This window comes from Molossus molossus, unplaced genomic scaffold, assembly GCF_014108415.1.
Source record: "Molossus molossus isolate mMolMol1 unplaced genomic scaffold, mMolMol1.p scaffold_m16_p_19, whole genome shotgun sequence".
Classification (NCBI taxonomy): domain Eukaryota; kingdom Metazoa; phylum Chordata; class Mammalia; order Chiroptera; family Molossidae; genus Molossus; species Molossus molossus.
This window is the reverse complement of record NW_023425354.1, coordinates 16,251,604-16,268,833: the sequence shown is the minus strand read 5'-3', so window position 1 is coordinate 16,268,833 and position 17,230 is coordinate 16,251,604. Positions and strand designations below refer to the sequence as shown.

The window sequence follows — 17,230 nt, the reverse complement described above, 5'->3', positions numbered from 1 at the left end:
AAAATGCTGAGTAAATAAGAATATGATTCTTCTCTATCATGACAAAAAATTATATCTTAATATATAAGTTATATATATATCCCCCCAAAAGCCAGTCTCATGCTTAATGGGGATAAACTAGAACCATTCTCATTGAGGTCTCAACAAGACAAAGATAACCACTTTCCAGTTTACATCTATTGTTTCAGATTAATTAATAATGTTCCCTGCCATCTTCATTCTCAAAAGTGTCCTGGTTTGGACAATAAATTATATGATCATTCTATCTGTTACTATAGTTACACTTATACTTTTTTTCTGGAGATATTATAAAATTACAAAGGACTCAAAATGATCACTACTTATAAAAGATAAGTAGTAGGTCACTACTTACTTGGAAAATCTAAAACTTATTGAAACTATTATAAACAATAAAAAAAATTCATTAATGAGGCTTAGTAAAAGAAAACATAGTAAATGTGGTTTGGTAAAAAAAATTAAGTCTTCACATATAAAACCACAATTAGAAAATATAACAAAAGAGCCCTGGCTGGATTGGCTCAGCGGTTAGAGTGTCGGCCTGCGGTCCAGAGAGACCCGGGTTCGGTTCCTGCTAAGGGCACATATCTTGGTTGCAATATGTCCCTGGCCCTGGTTGGGTCGTGCAGGTGGCAACCACTCCTCGATGTGTCCCTTTCACATCGATATTTCTCTCTTTCTCTCTCTCTCCCCCTCCCACTCTATCTGAACAAAAAATGAAAAAATGTCCTCGGATGAGGATAAAAAAAAAAAAAAGAAAGAAAGAAAATGTAACAAAAGAAAAATCCCAATTATATAGAAATAAAAAATAACCTAAAAATCAACTTACAAATACATTTAAGAAGTTATTAATAGCATGTGTTAATTAACTAGATGGGGGAATTCTTTCACAATCTATATATACATATCCAGTTATTACGATGAAGCTTAGGGGGCTACAGACCCGCTTACTTCACAGATCCATGTGCTCAAGAGCCTCCTACACCCTTAGCTGTGCCCCAGTTCCAGGCAGTATGGGCAGCACCCTGGTGGTGGCAGGCCTAGTCCTCTGGGCCTGAGCATGCTATTGCATTTACAGGCTGACGCTGGGCCAATGGAGAGGAAATCAGGTGCCTTCAACTTCATCCCTCCTGGTCTGCAGAAGACTTAACCAAGGTTCATACGATGTCCTAAATACTGAACAACTTCAGAACTCCTTTATCTACTTGAGTCAATTGAGGAACCTGTAATTATTGAAAGAGATCTGATCACTCTGGGTAACAATGCAGCCTTGTCAGCTAACCACCTTATCTGTGAATTGGGTGGTATTCCAACTGTTGGAAGCAAAATCAAGGATCCCAACCACAGTATTAAAGAGAAGGCTTTAAATGCACTGAGTAACCTGAGTGTGAATGTTAAAAATCAAATCAAGATAAAGGTATACGTCAGTCAAGTCTTTGAGGATATCTTTTCTGGTCCCCTGAACTTGACTATGCAGCTAGCAGGTGGCACTGAGATTGTTAACAAACATGACAGTTACCAATGGTTACCAGCACATGCTTCACAGTTACCTTACAGACCTATTCCAAGTGTTGCTTACTGAAAATAGAAGCACCAAGTTTCAAGTTTTGAAACTGCTGTTGAATTTGTCTGAAAATCGAGCCATGACAGAAAGACCACTTGGTACTCAAGTTGAGTTCATCATTCTTTTCCCTTTATGATGGCCACATGGCAAAGGATATTCTTCTTCAAGGTCTCACACTATTTCAGAATACAAAGGACTACCTCAATAAGAAAGGCCATACCTGGCTCAGTGGTTGAGCATCAACCCGTGCACCAAGAGGTTGCCAGTTCGACTCCTGGTCAGGACACACGCCCAGGTGTGGGCCCAATCCCCAGTGGGGGGCATGCAGGAGGTGGCCAATCAATGTTCTCTCTCATCAATATTTCTGTCTCTCTCTCCCTCTCCCTTCCCCTCTCTCTAATATCAATAAAGTAAAAAAAAAAAAAAATTTCTTAAAAAGGAAGACCAAATAACTACTCAGTCTACTTTCACTAAAGGGTCACTGTTTTTCCTGTTATATGGAGAAGAATGCACCATGAAATGAGAGCGTTAATCACCATGATGCGGACATGAAGGAAAAATTAACAATAACACCCAAATTCTAACTGGTAGGTCTTATTTTTCCAAAGAGCAATGCAGTCTGGAAGTAATGCATGTACACTTCTTTTTCATCTTCTTTACAAAGGGATGCTTTCAGCTGCTGAATCTAAAAAATAAATATTGGATTTCATCATTTACACAGCTATAACTTGCCATGGTCTTCTGGTTTATTTTGAACCATTTTATTGATACCAAATGAATATAAGAGCTTGTTCTGAAACATTTATTTCCTTTTATTTTACTATTTGCTGAACTACTTCAATTATTTTCTTGACATAAAGTGACAGTGACCTTTTTATGTGTTAGCTACTATTGTACTGTTTGCTGTGATTTGTAGTTAATCATCTGAGGGAGCATAAGTATGTGATTGTTTCAGAAATGCCATAGGAATGACCTTGTTCTTTTAGAAGCAACACATCTTAAGCTCTTGAGTCCACCTGTCAGCCTAGCCATACTGCTTTCAAAAGTATTCTAATCAGCCCTGGCCGGTTTGGCTCCACAGTTAGAGCATTGACCTGCGGTCCAGAGAGACCTGGGTTCAGTTCCCGCTTAGGGACCATACCTCGGTTGTAGTTTGTCCCCGGCCCTGGTTGGGTCGTGCCGGGGGCAACCACTCGATGTGTCCCTTTCACGTCGATGTTCCTCTCTCTCCCTCCCACTCTATCTGAACAAAAAATAGAAAAAAATGTCCTTGGGTGAGGATAAAAAAAAAAAAAAAAGTATTCTAATCATTAGAATCTATTCTAGCCAATGAAAATTGTAAACTTTTAGAAGAAATATTTCCTAATACTCACATACTCCCATTCAATGTGCCAGTATGTAAAGATGCTGTGTATAAAAGACTTGGATTGATCAAAATGTCCACCTATAGGTAATTAGTTAAATGAGTTACCTAGTCTTAAAATAAACAAGTATGAATATGCTGATGTGGAAAGACACCCATGAGATATGAATGTATATTTTAAATGAAAAATATTTACACTTACATAGGCAGCACACTTCTAGAATGAGACCTAAACTCCTGGGAGTGTAACTGTGAAGTAATGACTTTTCTGTTCTTCTACTGTTTGAATTTTTTACTATGGTATAGATTTTATAGTAATTTTTTAAATAAAAAGAAAAAACAAATTATCATCATGTACACTTTATGTATCTTACAATTTTGTAAATTATACCTCAATAAAGCTGAAAAAAAGTTAGTAAGAAAACTTTAAACACTACTGAAGAAAAGAAAAACGAATGGAAATAGCATGGTCTTAATTAGGCTGTAAAGTCAATCCTCTTTCAAATTATCTATAAAGCATATCAAGAAATTTTTTAAACTAGAAAGGCTAATTCTATATGTAAAAATAAACAAGAATAGCCAAAGTACTTTTTAAATAAAATAGTAATGAGAAAAAACTAGATACATGAAATATTAATGAGCTACAATAATCAAAATGGTATAGATCAATGAAAAAGAAAATAGGAAGTCCAGAAACATAACCAGATAAAGACAATCCCTGTCTTATGCTGGTTCGACTTGTGAAGGTTTGACTTAAGATTTTTCTACTTTACAGTGGTGCAAAAGTGATACACATTCAATAAAAACCTTATTTCGAATTTTGAATTTCAATCTGCTCCCAAGCTAGTGATATGTGTGTGTATAATACTCTCTCGTGATGCTGGGCAGTGACAGCAAGTCAGACATGTGACAAGGGTTTTAAACATCTGATATTTTACAGCATACTGTGCTGCCAAGATTTTTTGGATACAGATATAACTCAGAGATATTACAGGGATATTCTAGATTACTGCAATAAAGCAAGTAAAGCAAGAAAGCAAGTCATAATCTAAAACTTTGCTGGTGGAAGGTCTGACCTTCAATTTGTGAAAAAATGCAACATCTGTGAAGCACAATAAAACTAAGCGCAATAAAACAAGGTATGCCTGTATTGTGTCCTGAGCATGTTTAAGGTAGGCTGGGCTAAGCTATGATGTTTAGTAGGTTAGTTGTATTAAATACATTTTGACTAACAATATTTTCAACCTACTAAGGATTTTATCGGGATATAATCCCATAGTAAATTTAGCAGCATCTGTATATGTTGTCTACAAGAAACCCACCATAAATGACACATATAAATTAAAAGTAAATGGATGGAGAAAAATATGCCATGCTAACACTGATCAAAAGAAAGCAGAAGTAGCTCTATATTAATTTCAGACAGAGGAGGCTTCAAAGCAAGGAAAGTGGTAAGAGATAAAAGGCATTACATAATGATAAAGGGGCCAATTGTCCAAGAAAACATAATAATCCTTAACATGTGTGTGCCTACAACAAAGCCTCAAACTACGTGAAGCAAAAAACTAATAGATAAGAAAGAAATATATAGTCACCCCTTAGTATCTGTGGAGGATTGGGTACAAGACCCATGGATAGATCCACATGAATATAGTCAACTGATTTTCAATAAAGGAGCAAAGGCAATAAAATGGAGCAAAATTAGTCTCTTCAACAAATGGTGCTAGAAGAACTGGACCTCCACATGCAAAGAAATGAATCTAGACACCATCTTTACAACCTTCACAAAAATTAAGTCAAAATAGATCACAGACCTAAATGTAAAACACAACAATTATGAAACTCCTAGAAGATAACATAAGGAAATCTAGATAACCTTGGGTGTGGCTTTAGATACAACATCAAAGACACAATCTATAAAAGATATAATTGATAAACTGGACTTCCATTACAATTAAAATTTTCTGCTCTACAAAAGACAATGTCAAGAGACTAAAAAGACAAGGGACAGACTGGGGAAAAAATATTTACAGAAATACATCTGATAAATGACTGTTATCCAAAATATACAAAGACTTTTAAAACTCAACAAGAAAAAACAATCCGATTAAAGAAGATTTTTAAAAATAATTTTTCTTTATTAATTTTAAAGAGAGAGGAAGGGAGAGAGAGATAGAAACATCAATAAGAGAGAACATTGACTGGCTGCCCCCTGCACACCCCGCACTGAGGTTTGGGCCCACAACCCAGGCATGCGCCCTGACAGGGAATCGAATTGGCAAGCTCTTGGTACATGGGTTGATGCTCAACCACTGAGCCACACCAGCAGGGCAAACAACCCAATTTTTTAAAATGACCGTTTTAATCCTTTTAGACCTTATTAGATACCTTGCTTTTTCTTCCTAATTAGAAACCTCACCAAAGATATTTAGATGGCAAATAGCATATGAAAAGATGTTCAAAATAACATGTCATTATGTCATCAGGGAATTGCAAATCAAAACAATGAGATATCACTACACATCTATTAGAATGGCCACAATCCAGAAAGCTGACATCACTAAATACTGGCAAGGATGTGGAACAACAGGAACTCTCATTCATTGCTGGTGAAATATGAAGTGGTACAGCCACTATGGAAGACAATTGGCGGTTTCTTATAAAATTAAACATACTCTTATCACATGATCCAGCAGTCATGCTCCTTGGTATTTACCTAAAGGAGTGCACACAAAAATCTTACATGCCAATGTTGACAGCAGCTTTATTCATAACTGCTGAAACTTGGAAGCAACCAAGATGCCTTTCAATAGGTGAATGGATAAATAAACTGTGGTATATCCAGACAGTGAAATATTATTTAGCATTAGAAAGAAATGAGCTATCAAGCCATAAAAGTGAAAGAAGCCAATCTGAGAAGGCTATACATACTGTATGATTTCAACTATACATGAAATTCTGGAAAAGGCAAGACTGTGAAGATAGTGAAAAGATCAGTGGTGCCCTGGGGGGTGTGGCTCAGTGGATAGAGTGTCAGCCCGCACACCAAAGGGTCTTCAGTTTGATTCCCAGGTCAAGGGCTTGTACCTGGGTTGCAGGTAGATCCTAGGCCCCAACTGGGATGCGTGTGGAGGCAACCAATCAAAGAGCCTCTCTCACATTGATGTTTCTCTCTCTCTTTCCCTCTTCCCCTCGTTCACTCCCTCCCTCCCTCTCACTCTCTCTAAAAGTCAATGGAGGGAATATCCTTGGGTGAGAATTACAAAACAAAAATTTGAAAGATCAGTGTTTAAAGGGGGGATAAATGGTGATGGAAGGAGACTTGACTTGGGATGGTGAACACAATACAATATACAGATAATGCATTATAGAACTGTACACCTAAGACCTATATAATTTTATTCATCAATGTCACCCCAATAAATTTAAAAATTAGTGGTTGACAGGGGTTCAGGGGGACAAGGACAGGATGAATAGGTGGTACACAGAGGACTTTTAGGGCAGTAAAAATATTCTGTATATCACAATGATGAATACATATTATTATACATTTGTCCAAATCCATTAAATGTACAAAACCAGGAAGTGAACCATAATGTAAACTATGGACTTTGGGTGATTATGATGTGTCAGTGCAGATTCATCAACTATACTAAATACACCATTCTGGTGGGGGATATTGATAATGCGGGTGGCTATGCATGTAGAGAGGTAGGGCATATATGGGAAATTTATGTACCTTCCCCTCAATTTTGCTGTGATCCTTAAACTGCTCTATAAAAATAAAAGTCTCAATAAAAAGTTAAAAATTAAGAAAAAATAATGGGTGTCCTAAAGCAAAAATAGTTAACAAAATACTGTGTGGTTCATAATAAAGAGAGAAACAAATAAATCTCTGCAAGGTCACTTTGTAACTCTTCTCACCAAGAGATGAACTCCACCTCCTAAATCTGGGTTTGGCCATTTGACTTGCTTTGGTGGGTGGGACATTAGCAAACGTGACACAAAGAGGAGTTCAGGCTCCAGCAGACTGCCAACCAACACCCTGTAGCATAGCTGCCTTGCTGACTTGCAGCTGACCTGCAGCTGACCAGACGCATGAGTGGCCAGCTGAGATCAGCACAAGAAATGCCCAGCTGAGCCCAGCCTAAATTGCTGACCCCCAGAATAGTAAACTAAATAAATGGTTGGTTTGTTACACAACAATAGATAACTAATTATGTGTGTGTAAAAATAGATAACAAGGAAAATAGCAGGGGTTTACACTGAGGGGATAGTTGAATTAAGAATTAATGTTAATAACTTCATTATACACTTCAATGGTTTCCAAATTTTCTCTAAGAAACATAATTTTTCATATACAAAATTACCAATGTCATAAAAAATATAATTCAACATCAAAAAATTATTTTTCGCCCTGGCCAGTTTGGCTCAGCGGTTAGAGCGTCGGCCTGCGGTCCGGAGAGACCCGGGTTCGGTTCCCGCTAAGGGCACGTACTTCGGTTGCGGTTTGTCCCCGGCCCTGGTTGGTCGTGCGGGTAGCAGCCACTCGATGTGTCCCTTCACGTCGATGTTTCTCACTCTCTCTCCCTTCCTCTCTCTCCCTCCCACTCTATCTGTACAAAAAATGGAAAAATATCCTCGGGTGAGAATAAAAAAAAAAAAAAAAAAAATTATTTTTCCACTAAATACCAAGAGTCTAAAAAAGGACATTCTTGACCTAATGATTTTGAATTGACAAATTTTAAGTTCTATCAGAGTTTGGGTATAAACAGTTACAAGCATATAAAAAATTAAATAAATGACAAGATAAATATTAGCATTAGAAAAAAATAAAACCTGGTTTGTGGGGAAAAAACTCTAACAGTATAACATTTGCTTCTGTTTTTATGTTACTGACAAAATTACAATACAATAAACATCAAATATTGTAAGGGTTAAGGGGAAAAGTAATGAGAAAATTAGAAAAGAAATCATAGGAAAGCAACAGAAAGTAACTAAAACCAAAAATTCAAGAGACAATCAGTTAAGCATGTTATTTTTAAACAAATACATGAATATCAGAATAAACAGGTAAACACATTTTAAATCACTGACTTCAGATAGTAGAAACTGGTGGAGAATAGAACTAATGCAAGAGTCTACTACTTTTTGTTTGAAGCCATGTAGACATCTTTGACTCTGACAAAATACATACATACTTTGAAAAAATGAAAATTTAAAGAGAAAATAAAAAAAGGTCCAGAAACCAATTCAAGTATGTATTTGGTATATGATAAGAGCAAAAGTTCATGTCAAAAAAAAACTACTCTTTAACACTAGGAAAACTGATCATATATTTGGAAAAGCATACATATAGAGCCTGGCCTCACACAGATAGTAAAATAAGTCCTATAAATAAGAAAGTTAAATGTAAAAAAATGTAACCTATAACAGAACTATGGAAATATCTGTTGTAAATTTATACAAAAACATCTAGAAAGATTTTCATGGAAGTGTTTATGCTGTTTACTTCTAGGAAGCAGAAAGAGGTAGGGGAGCAATATTTTAAGGGAGAATATGTTGATTTTCACTCTGTACTGGTTTATATGTTAAAGGTTTTTCAAACAATATTTTTAATTTGAGTTTTAAATTTCCTTTAATTCTTTAGTATGTAAAATACAAAATATTTAATTTTGACTTTCCCCAATTTTAGGTTGACTATTTGAAAGAAGATACTTTAATTAATTTATTATTATAAGTTTTTAATCCTCACCCGAGTTTTTCCATTGATTTTTAGATACAGTGGGAGGGAGGAAGGGAGAGAGAAAAACATCAACGTGAAACAGAAACATCAACTGGTTGCCTCCCACACGACCCCAATAGGCCAAGGATCGAACCTGTAACCAAGATATGCCCTTGACTGGGATCAAACCCACAACTCTTTGGTCTGAAAGCCAACGTTCTAACTGTTGATCCAAACTGACCAGGTCTAAAAGAAGATATTTTAATGCCAAACATACTGAATAAAATCTATTTTCTCTTGCACTGTAACTTTGTTTTTCCTTACCAGCCAAAAAACAAATTTTTTTCCTAGCCATTCCTTTTCTCTCCTTTTCCCCCATGTATAATCACGAATCCATATTCACTCAATTTTAGAATTAGGCTCAAATCATGGTTACACTATTTATGCGCAGTATGACTATAGTCAAATAATCTAGTATTTTCGAACTTCAATTTTCCTTTGTGTAAAATGAGACTAATATCTGCTCAATTTTTCTCACAATGCTGATATAAAAATTAAATGAGAAAACATAAAAATTAACTGGCACAGTATATATTCCAAAAAATTATCATCATATCATTATTAATAACACTTTGTGAAATACAGGTTATTGGGTTTGTTTTATTGTTGACACTATTACAGATGTCCCCATTTTCCCTCCCTTTGCCTACCTCCACCCAGCCCCTATCTCACCCTTCCCTCTGGCCATCACCACACTGTTGTCTGTGTCTATGGGTTATGCATATATTTTTCTTTGGCTAATCCCTTCACTTTCTTTTATCCAGTCTCCCCCATTCCCTTGACAGTTGTCATTCTGTTCCATGTATCCATGTAAGTGTCTGGAATATAATAGGTTTCAAAAATGTGTTTGCCTTGAATAAATTATACTTCAACTAGTTAGTAATATTATTTAACAATTTATTCTGAGAGTAGCTACAGAAATCAAAAATTGTTTCTAATCTTTTATTTACATTAAGTGCCAATTTACCTGTTGGTCCCTGAAATCATTGTTTGATCTTTTATTTTTGTGTATTAGTACATAAAAACTACAAGCAAATGTACCACAGAAGAAAAAAACATTTTAAAACCTGCTTTAAGTTGCCTCTATTTAACAGCACCATCACACCGCCTTAAGTATATGGATCTAAGTAAAAGCTGTAAACCACAATAGTGGTAAATTGTGCACATCCTTAATTTTGGCCATTGTTTTCATTCATTTACTCAACAAACATGTGACTACCTACTAGAATGCAGGTCCTGTGCAAGATGCTTGTTATAAAAAAGTGAACAAGAGCTCTGGCTGGTTTGGCTCAGCGGTAGAGCGTCAGCCTGCAGTCCAGAGAGACCTGGGTTCGGTTCCCGCTAAGGGCACATACCTCGGTTACAGTTTGTCTCTCTCTCTCTCTCTCACTCTCTTTCCCTCCCACTCTATCTGAACAAAAAATAGAAAAATGTCCTCGGGTGAGGATTATTAAAAAAAGTGAACAAGAAAGACATCATACCTGTCCTTATGGACATCCTGGCAAACAAAATAGTTAAACCTACAGATAAATATATAAACTTGTTAAACATTGTAAAGAACAGGATGTTAAGAGAGAGACTAAAAGAGGACCTAATCTTAAATGAATTATCTATGTGGTACTGCATATAATGACCTGTAACCGTACAAAAATAACTATCTTTCTCCCAAAGGTCATCTGGAAGAGTTTATTCAGAAGCAGAATAGTGAGGTGGTTGAGAGGATCAATTCTAGAGCTGATGGCCTTGATTTTACTTTATTTATTTATCTATTTTTATCCTCACTTGAGGACATTTTTTCCATTTTTTATTTTTTTTGTTTTGTTTTTTTTTATCCTCATCCGAGGACATTTTTCCATTTTTTTGTACAGACAGAGTGGGAGGGAGAGAGAGGGAGAGAGAGAGAGGGAAACATCGATGTGAAAGGGACACATCGAGTGGCTGCCACCTGCACGACCAACCAGGGCCGGGGACAAACTGCAACCGAGGTACATGCCCTTAGCGGGAACCGAACCCGGGTCTCTCTGGACCACAGGCCGACACTCTAACCACTGAGCCAAACTGGCCAGGGCTATTTTTTCCATTTTTTGTTCAGATAGAGTGGGAGGGAGAGTGAGGAAGAGAGAGAGAGAGAAACATCGACGTGAAAGGGACACATCGAGTGGCTGCCACCCACACAACCCAACCAGGGCCAGGGACAAATTGCAACCGAGGTACGTGCCCTTAGCAGGAACCGAACCCGGGTCTCTCTGGACCACAGGCCGACACTCTAACTGCTAAGCCAAACCGGCCAGGGCTTGATTTTACTTTAAACCAGCCTCTACTCATCAGTTTTGTAACATAAACAGATATTTAAATTTTCTGTTTCAAATTCCTTTATTTGCCATTTGAGGAAAATCTTAATAATACCTTTCTCGGATAGTTATTACAAGAATTGAGTTGAACTCTTTTGTCTCATTTTGAAAACTATAAAATCCACAGAAAAGTTAAAAGAACTTATAGTAAGCATTAACTCACACGAACTTGTGTTTACGAGGTAAACTAATATTTCTATAGTGCATAGAAGATTTTCTGGCACATAGTAAACATCATATCACTACATAAGCAGTTGTATGTAAATAAAAGTAAATTAAAACTATGAGAAAATGACTTGTAAAATACTTTTCAGAGAAAATTGGTCATTTTTTCTTCCTGAGATCCTAGAGAACATACTAAATATTGAAGAGAAGGAGGGAGAGAGGGAAAAACGGAGGAAGAATCAGAAAAGAAAGAAAAGGCAGAGATTAAGATGAAAAAGATGAAATAAAAGTCCAAGTTTTTGCCCAACACTTTATCAGAAGGTGAACAGCGCTCTCTGCTGGACCCATGCCTTTTCTACACACTGGGCAAAAGTAATACATACTACTGCTACACAAAATAAAAAATATCACTTTTATAAAGGTATATAGGCAGTGATAGCACTTATTTAATGAACAAATAAAAAGTAAATATAAACATAATTATCCACCTGTGAAAATACTTCATCCATTGGGAGGATTCACTCAAAGAATGAAGAGAGTACAAATAAATTCTAGAGAAAATAATAAATAATGAAACAAAGTAATATCAGAATGGTAATGTTCTATTATTTTTTAATGGTTTTCTTAGCTATATTTTGACTACATGGCTGATGCCTCACTAGTTCTTCAACATATATATTATCAGCACAAAAAAGGAATCTAAATGTCCATTCCAGTGGACAATGGAAGGTAATTCAAATAAGAGAAGAGGTACTGACACTATTTTCTAACTGAAAATGTTAGGAAGGAAAAAGATAACTATCCAATTCTCCAATCCATAGGTTAGAAACTAAATTATGTTAATACAAACAGAAATTTCTAAAGAAAAACCTATAAAGTTTAATGTCAATTTAGAGGAAAACAAAAATCATTAAACTAGTTTGTCATTTAATTTATGAAGCAAAGTTTTTCAAAAAATAATACAACTACAGATTTCAAATATTTAAAGACTATTATATATATATCTATATCTATATATATCTTTGTAGGGATAAAAGAACAAAACCATTATTTATTAATCCAAATAACTATTCTCTTAAAAAGTGAATACTGTCCTCCCTAATATCATCTTATAAGAACCAAAACAGGAAAAGAATCCTTAGAATTTAGAGGTGTTAGATCTAAATGAAATACAAGGTATAGCAAATCTAGTCCCACGATCTTTTTCCTCCCATTTGACGGAATAGGTCCAAAAAAAAAAAAAGTTACTACATGACACTGAAAAAAGAAATAGAGGAAGATATAAAGAAGTAGAAGCACATACCATGTTCATGGATTGGAATAATAAACATCATTAAAATGTCCATGCTACCCAAAGCAATCTATAGATTCAATGCAATCCCATTAAAATACCAATGGTATATTTCACAGATTTAAAACAAAAACTCCAAAAGTTTACATAGAATCAAAAAAGAACCCGAATAGCCACAGCAATCTTGAAAAAAAATAACAGAGTTGGAGGAATCACAATTCCAGATATTAGGTTATACTGCAAAGCCACTGTAATCAAAACAGTCTGGTACTGGCAAAAGAGCAGGTATCTAGAGCAATGGATCAGAACAGAGAACCCAGAAATTAATGTAAGACATGCTCATTTAATATTAGACAAAGGAAGCCAGAGCATACAATGGAGTAAAGATAAGTCTCTTCAATAAATGGTGTTGGAAAAAATAAATAAATAAATAAATGGTGTTGGGAAAGTTGGACTTGTACATGCAAAAAAATGAAACTAGACCACCAACTTACACCATGCACAAGAATAAACTCAAAATGGATTTAAAAACTTGAATGTAAGTAGTGAAACTATAAAAATTCTAGAATACAATGCAGGCAACAAAATTTCAGACATCACATGTAGTAGACTTTTCACTGATACATTGCCTAGGGCAAGAGAAACAAACAAAATAATTAATAAATGGAACTATATCAAACTAAAAAGCTTCAGTACAGCAAAAGAAACCAGCATCAAAATGAAAAGGGAACCCACTGTATGGGAGAACATATTTGGCAATGATATATCGGATAAGGGGTTAACTTCCAAAATATATAAAGTACTCATACAATTCAACAAAAGGAAGACAAACAATACAACTAAAAAATGGGCAGAGTACCTGAAAAAATACTTCTACAAAGAAGATATAAAAATGGCCAAGAGACATATGAAAAAATACTCAACATCACTAATCATCAGAGAGATGCAAATTAAAATGACTATGAGGTATCATCTCACACCTGCCAGAATGGCTACCATCAACACATCAACAAACAATACGTGCTGCTGAGGATGTGGAGAAAAGAGCACTCTAGTACACTCCTGATGGGATTGCAGACTGGTGCAGCCACTATGAAAAACAATATGGTGTTTCCTCAAAAAATTAAAAATAGGCTCTGACCAGTTTGGCTCAGCAGTTAGAGCATCGGCCTGTGGACCAATGAGTCTCAGGTCAAGGACACGAACCTCAGGTTCAGTCCCCAGCCCTGGTCGGGGTTGTGTGGGAGACAGCCAGTTGATGTGTGTGTGGGTCTCTCTCTCCCTCCTACTCTATCTGAAGATAAATGAAAAAATATCCTTGGGTGAGGATTAAAAAAAAAAGGAATTGCCATTGACCCAGTGGTTCCACTTCTAGGAATATATCCTAAGAAGCCTGAAGAACCAATCAGAAGGAATATATGCACCCCTATGTTCATAGCAGCACTATTTACAATAGCTAAGATCTGGAAACAGCCCAAGTGTCCATCAGTAGATGAGTGGTTAAAAAACCTATGGTACAGCCCAGCTGGTGTGGCTCAGTGACCGAGCATCGACCTATATGCACCAAGAGGTCACTGGTTCAATTCCTGGTCAGGGTGCGTGCCTGGGTTGCGGGCTCAATCCCCAGTGAGGGGTGTGTGGGAGGCAGCCAATCGATGTTGATGCTTCTCTCATCAATGATTCTATCTATCCCTCTCCCTTCCTATCTCTAAAAAATAAATAAAAACATTTAAAAAAAATTTTTTTTTAAAAAAAAAGCTGTGATACATTTACACAATGGAATACTATGCAGTTCTAAAAAAAGAAAGATCTATTACTCTTTGAGATGGCATAAAGGGACCTGGAGAGCTTTATGTTATGTGAAGTAAGCTAGTCAGAGAAAGACAAGTATCACATGATCTCACTTATACGTGGAATATACAAAATAAGCTGATGAATAAAACAGATCCAGAGACATGGAAGTAGGAAACAGACTGACAAACCTCAGAAGGGGGAGAGGGAGAGAGCAGGAAGAGATAAACCAAAGAACTTAGATACATATGTGTACAACCACTGGACACAGACAAGTGTGGTGAATGCAGCGGGGGACAAGAGCGGGGAGGAGGGAGTGAATAGGAGAAAAAAGGAGGACATCTGTAATACTTTCAACAATAAAGATAAATTTTTTAAAAAAAAAGAAAGAAATGTTACTTTTCCAAGTCCCTCAAATTACCTTATTTAAGATCTTTAGATGATCTAGATTAAAATATGATACATAAAATGTGAGACATATGATCTGTCAACATAATAAAAAATAAAATAAATGTATATATGTATATGTGTGTGTATATATATGTGTATATATGTATATATATATTTTTTAAATTATATTGTATACATATTTTTAATTAAAAATTCTAAAAGCCTGTAAAGTGGGCAAGTACAGTATATTAGAGTAGCATAAACTAAGCTGTCTATATTAGTAGAAAAATAAAAGTTGCTGGTTAAATATGGGAAAAAATAATTGGTGGTTGCCTGAGGATAAGGGGATGGAGCAAAAAAGATCCACTGGTCTACCTTGCATGTAGGATGGATTTTGTAATACGAAACTCAGGTCATTTAAAAAATATTTGGTTCACTGATTTTACAGATCTTACAAATGTAAGCACATTTTATTACATAATTTCAAAAATCACATATCATCAGAAAAGTCTATAAATGTCAAATAACTGACAAGCTCACAATGGTCTATAGTGTTTCAAAATTCTGATTTTCACTTGAAAGCTCAAATTTTATCAGACTAGCTTTATTTTAACGAAGGACCACAGTGAGACTTCTGTCAAGATGCTGTGTAGGTACTTGCATCCTCCCACAACCACATCAAAATGACAGCTAAACAACAGAACAACCATTATTCAGAACCACCTGAAATCTAACAAAACTGTAAATCTACTTTTTCCCACCCCTGTATGGTTTCAGATGGGTACTAGATTTATCAGAGTGATTTTCATAAGTTATATAAATGTCTAATCACTGGGTTGTACACTTGAAACTAATATATTGTACATCAATTGTAATTGAAAAATAAAAAAAACAACAGAAAGAGTAATAAAAAAGAAAAACCACTGTAGCTATTTTTAAAAAATAAGAATTCCCGCCCTGGCCGGTTTTGCTCAGTGGTTAGAGCGTGGGCCTACGAACCAGAGAGTCACAGGTTCCGCTCCCACTAAGGGCATATACCTCAGTTGCAGTTTGTCCCTGGCCCTGGTTGGGGTTGTGTGGGTAGGGTAATCTTGCTTGTAGGTCTTGCTTTTTGTAACTTTGAATACTTTGTGCCAGTTCCTTCTGGCCTGCAAAGTTTCTGATGGGAAATTAGCTGACAGTCTTATAGGAGCTCCTTTCTAGGTACCTAACTGCCCTTTTCTTGCTACTTTTAAGGTTCTCTTTTTGTCTGTAACCTTTTGCATTTTTATTATGATGTGTCGTTGGGTTCATCTTGTTTGGGACTCTCTGCACTTCTAGGACTTGTATGTCTATTTCCTTCACTTGGGTAGGAAAGTTTTCCATTATTATTTTTTCATATAGATTTCAGTTCCTTGCTCTTTCTCTTCTTTTTCTGGGATCCTCATGATGCGAATGTTGGTGCACTTGATGTCTATAACTAAGGATATAAAGAAGAAGCCTGGAAGAAGGGGCAGAGACACAAAATGGGCTGGCCCCACACTCTCATGTGGCAGTAAATATCAGAAGGATTTCCCCCCTGAGAAACAAGGGGTTCCAGCCCCACTCCAGCTGCCCCAGCCAAGGGTTCCAGTGCCAGGAAGGGAAGTCCCCATAACTTCTGGCTGTTAAAACCAGCAGGGGTTGGGGCTGAGTGAGATGGAGGGCTTCTAGAGTCCCAGGTGCTCCTCACAAAGCCCACACATGACTTGCTCAATCTCACTGCTCTGAGCTCCAGCACTGGAGCCTTAACTCAAAAGGTACCACGGACATGTGAGGAGGAAATGAATTGTATGACCTTGGGGTGAGAGTTGGAGAGGCAGTTTTCTCACAGACAGCAGTGTTAGCAGAGGCCATTGTTTCGCTATTGAGCCCTCCAGTAATCAGCTTCAGACCACCTGGAACATCACCCAACCACCTCCAAAAGTGACACATTTAAGGGGTGAACTCATTGAGCACCACAGTCCTGCTGAAGCGAGTCCTGTTCTGTGGGGTCAGCCCCTCTGCACAGCAGCTCCACTGTTGTAGTCACTGCCCGTTCTCACAGCCCATTGGCTGAAGGTAAATCCCTCCCACTGATGTGCCAACAGCAATCAAGACTACAACAGGAGGGTGCACATAGCCTACACAAGGTGGAGAATGGGGGACACACACCTGGAGCACCCAGCTTGGGTTACCAGGGAGTCTGTGCCACTGGGCCCCACTGCATACCTACTTCGTAAGGCCACTCTTCCAAAACTGGGAGATGTAGCAGCTCTATTAATACATAGAAATAAACGCAGGAAGACAACCAAAATGAGCAAAGAAACATGTCCCAAGTGGAAGAACAGAACAAAATTCCAGAAAAAGAACTAAATAAAATGGAAATACGCAATCTAACAGACCCAGTATTCAAAACACTGGTTATGAAGATGCTTGATAAACTTAGGGGTAGAGCAATAAAGAGAGAGAAAACAAAATAATGAAAATTAAAACATTAAAAAAGACAGTCAGA

The 17,230-nt window shown here is 36.7% G+C and overlaps 1 protein-coding gene and 1 pseudogene across 2 annotated transcripts in view; one reads left to right on the top strand and one right to left on the bottom strand.

The window, feature by feature from the left end:
• The window catches only part of BRIP1 (BRCA1 interacting protein C-terminal helicase 1), a 141,399-nt gene that overhangs the window by 109,892 nt on the left and 14,277 nt on the right, over positions 1 to 17,230 (bottom strand). The gene's annotated exons all lie outside the window — the stretch shown is intronic.
• LOC118633976 lies at positions 939 to 2,166 on the top strand (annotated as a pseudogene).